At 34.5% G+C, this 4,818-nt stretch overlaps 1 pseudogene across 1 annotated transcript; it reads right to left on the reverse strand.

Moving 5' to 3' along the window:
* Positions 1-3,468: 3,468 nt before the first annotated feature.
* Positions 3,469-4,325, reverse strand: LOC308512155 (translin-associated protein X-like; annotated as a pseudogene). The gene has a single exon. The product of its transcript is annotated as a translin-associated protein X-like (transcript).
* Positions 4,326-4,818: the final 493 nt, after the last annotated feature.

The raw sequence follows: 4,818 nt of genomic DNA on the forward strand, positions 1-4,818 counted from the left end.
CATGATAATATTGAGATATTATTTACTATTTTTACTTTCATTTTTTCATGAGCATACAACAGAGTTTTCCAGAGTTTATGTGACATTTGACATTTCAATAAATTGGTGGATGTCAGATGTGAGAATCGGCTCATTTGCTATATAAGCCAGACATTGAAGAGCTTTGCAAAACACTCTTTTTCCTTAACATGTAATGGATTTTTAATTATTTTAAACTAGAGGCTTGGTGCACAAATTCATGCACCAGTGGAGTCCCTCAGACTGGCCTGTAGGATTGGGCTGAATCCACCTCTCTGACATCCCCCGAGGGGTCCAGGATTGTGAGAGGGTGCAGGGCAGGTTGAGGGACCCCACCAGTGCACAATTGGGGCCAGGAAGAGACATAGCAGGTTGGCCAGACAGGGAGGGACCACAGGAGGGCTCCAGGGCATGTTTGGCCCATTTCTTTCAGTCCTGATTGGCCTGACCACAGCAGCAAGCTAACCTACCAGTCGGAGCATCTGCCCCCTGGTGGTCAGTGCACGTCATAGCAACTGGTCGACTGGTCTACTGTCTGCCCCCTGGTAGTCAGTGAACATTATAGCAAGTGGTTGAGCGACCTTAGTATATCATTAGCATATTACACTTTGATTGGTTGAACGGATGACTGGATGACCAGACACTTAGCATATTAGGCTTTTATTATATAGGATGATTAAATATTTTTAATATTTGCCCATTTTAATTTATAATATTTTAAGTATTAACAGATATGACATATAAACTGAAGCTCTTTGGAGCCCTCCATAATTTTTAAGAATATAACTGGGTCCTGAGACCAAAAAGTTTGCAGACTGTTCCTTTAAGTTAAAGTCCAAACTCTTATATGGTTCCCTAGCCATCATAGTTTGGCCCCTGCATTCTTATCCAGCTTTCTCTCTCTGCCTCTTAACCTATGTTCTAACGCCAGGGGTGGGCAAACTTTTTGACTCAAGGGCCACAATGTGTTCTTAAACTGGACCGGAGGGCCGGAACAAAAGCATGGATGAGGCGTTTGTGTGAACTAATATAAATTCAAAGTAAACATCATTACATAAAAGGGTACGGTCTTTTTTTTCAATAGTTTTATTCATTTCAAATGGTCCGGATCCGGCCCACGGGCCGTAGTTTGCCCACGGCTGTATCTAACCACACTGAATTTTCTTTTTCTTTTTCTTTTTTTCCTTTTTTTTGCTCTTTCACCCATATAACATACCATTCCTTCTTTTAGGAATCCCTTCCTTCTTTCACTTGACTAAATCTTACTCATACTTCAAATTCAGAATTAGATTACCTCCATTACAGTTGTGCCTCTCTTGGCAATCATCATACTATATGATGATTTTGTTTGTTTTCCCACTAGATCATAAACTGAATAAGGGCAAGCACTATTGGTTATTCATACTGTTTTTGTTCTAGGGCAGTAAAGTACTAAGTAAACACTTTTTGAAGTGAATTTGAGTGAACTGAATAGAAAATTTGATATTGTTTCTAAAAATTTTATGTAAGGTCAACTACTGCAATTTAGTACCTGGTATTCTTCTTGAGTTAGCTGGATGCATAAGCTTTTTACCAATTCTACTGAACTTTGAAGGATAAACATCTTCAGTCATACACATCATAAAAAAAAAAAAAAAACAATTCTTGGTTCTTCATCTCTATTATCTGTCAATCCACTTTCAAGTTAACATCTTATTTCTATACTAGAGTCCTGATGCACAAAATTTGTGCAAGGGGCTCGGCCTTTGCAGCTGCAGCTGCCTCAGCTCTCATAACTCCAGCTTCATCTGGAAGGTCTTCTGGACGGTCATCCCGAAGGTGGTCCGGATAGTTGCTCTGCTGTTCGCTCTAATTAGCATATTAGCTCTTTATTTTATAAGATGCATCAGTGTCATGAAAACATTAGATTGCTTTCTATCCTAAGGCCAACATGAAGAAATGATTCTGTGGTCTCCCTAATCATGTTCTCATATTGAGACTGTAAGACAATTTGTGATTTTCTGAATTTTCAATTCATATATATTTTAGGTCTTACTATCAGTACCACTCAGTCAAATAATAATCCAAGGTAAATCATATCAACTTGAAGCATATATATTAATATCAGGAAGTTGCTTCTACTGATTAAATGCAACTTTGTTTCTTACAAAATACAGTGTTTTTTAGTTTATTAAGCATGCCTATGTTTTATTTTCCTTTAGGTATTTATTTTGAGAAAATTATACTTTCAAAGAATCAGTCCTTACAAACAGAGCAGCAGCTGATCTTTCCAAAAATAAAATCCAATACCTAGATTCTCAAAACCAAATGGGAATGTCTGGTTGTCAGTCAATAATGTCATGTTCAAGTCAGTTTCACACCACAAGGAATAATCTATAACTAATTTCAGTAGGCAAATTCCAATTCTAAATATAACTAGAGACTACCATTTCTATTCTCAACTGTGTTGACAATTGTCTTATTGCTGAATTGTACAGCATACATTTCTTTGGCAACTTTTTATACTCTCAATGAACACAACTGGACAACTATAATGTTAGATTAGCTTAGTTTTCAAAAATTTCAAAACTTTATTATAATTACTTAAATGTAATTTCTTAGACATGCTAGAATAGGAAAGCCTCCAAATATGTCTAATGTTAATATAATAGACAACAAAAAAGTTGCTAAATAATCACTAATAAAAGTGTTTCAGTTGTATGTCCAAGTATGTAATTCAAATTGAACATTAGTGAAAATAGTACAATATTAACTCCAATTCTCTATCAGACTTTCAGTAATGAAGGACAAAAGTTAAATGTGGAAACTAAAATTTGGGTATCTGTTCATTTTTCTGGAAAGCTGTTTCATCTGAATTCAAAATGGCCTAAATTAGTCAGAATATACTGTGAATTTTTACCATAATGCCACATAAAATTAAAGTATATTGATAACTTAGTAATTTTTTTATTCTGTTCTATTGAGTAAGGTTACTTTGGAAGTTTGGAACAATATTAACAATAAACTTAAAACAAAAAATCCAAGTCCAAATGTATAACTAAGAAGTATTTTCTATATATATAAAAATCATCAACTTAAATTATAAATGGCTTCCACTAATTATTATTACCACTCAAAAAATCACCCTAACTCAATTAAGACAGGTATGAAAGAAAGTGTACCCTGAAGTGTGTTCACATTACAAAGATAAGTGATGAAATTTAGCCAGCAAAATTTCAAATAGGCGTATATACAAACATTTGTATGCAAATTTCATGAGTAATTTGTAGAAAATGATTTGTTTCAATAATTTTATGTACAGCTTGTATATAATTTAAAACAAGTAAAACTGAAAATTTTCTATGTAAAAGCCACAATAAAGTTAAATAAAATACTAAATGATAGTCTTACAAACACTCTCTCTTAGGAGAATAATAATTGAGTAATGTTATTCTAAGAAACGCACTCTTCTCAATCAATCATTTCTGTTTTAACTGAAAACACATCTGCCAGCGTGTTTTGAAATTTCTGAACCTCTGACTTTCAAGGCATAATCAGCATTCTCAACTTTGGCCAAACTTTGTTTCAAGGTATATAGCCTCTTAGAAACCTCATAAGGTCCAATATTGCCAATATATGAAAACCTATCATAAATATGACCTAAAAATTGACTCACTTCAAAGGAGGTGTCAATGTCCACATTCCTCACACTATTAATACACATCTGCATCAACTTTCCAGTTAAATCATCCACTTCTAGAAGGTAATCAACAGGTGTGATTTTCAGTCTCCAAGTACCAACCTGTTTATCCTGAACCTCAGAAGAGTGTGTTTTACTTTCTTTTCCATTGTCTTCTATTGTAAATACAATTTTAATTAATTTCATCCATACTGATAAGTGATTGTGTTTTGATAAAGTGTTGAAAATAGACAGCCTCCATGTATTCCTGTAGTCCTGTAGTAATGGCTCTATGGAACTGATAATGGCTCTCTTCTGTTGAGAGCTCCTGGGCCACCTGTAATATCTTTTGTCTGACAACATCCTATTTAATTTCTGATTCAGCCACTATTTCTTCCATATCAGGGGCACTTGTAATCCTATGGAGCAGAAAAAAAAATTCCCTTTTACTTTCTACAGTTATATCCCAACTAAGTTTTACAAATCTCTCATATTTGTCATGTCTTGCAATTAAGTTCCTGCTGGAATGATTTGAAGGCCAACATCATAGGTGAAGATGAATTAACACCCTTCCCTTCTCTTCTCTGGTTATGTGAGAAATCATCATGCTCCCTTTTCTGAATCTTCTTGATCCTTCTTTGTTGCTCATGTTGTCACAGCCTACAATGAGATGAGCAGATACTGAGAGCAGAGTGTGTAAGGTGGCAGTGGGAAAATCTGCTGAGGCTAGATTACAAAATACAGTTTTCACAAGACACCTACACCTGACTGGTTCCATTATTTTCATTTTATTTTGAAAATAGAGATGGATTTCAATTTTCAGCTGGGTTCCGAAACTTTTCTTGTTTTTCCTTTCCAATAATTTTTATCCTTATTAGTTAGTTGGCTTGGATACAACATAAGTCAACATTTGGCTATGCAAAACAGTACTTAATACAAAGTGAGGTGTTGTTAAGACACAGATCAATGTCTTATAAGTTACATCTTCAAACATTGAATAACTATCTTGACATGATAAATAGAATTAATAATTCAAGATAGATGACAGGAAGTTAATTGCTATTGCAACATAAATATGTATTGTGATGCATTTGTGTCTGCTGGATTACTAAATAGAAAATAATTCTATGGCTGGAAACTTA

The sequence above is a fragment of the Myotis nattereri genome (genome assembly GCF_964212035.1).
Source record: "Myotis nattereri genome assembly, chromosome: X".
Lineage (NCBI taxonomy): Eukaryota > Metazoa > Chordata > Mammalia > Chiroptera > Vespertilionidae > Myotis > Myotis nattereri.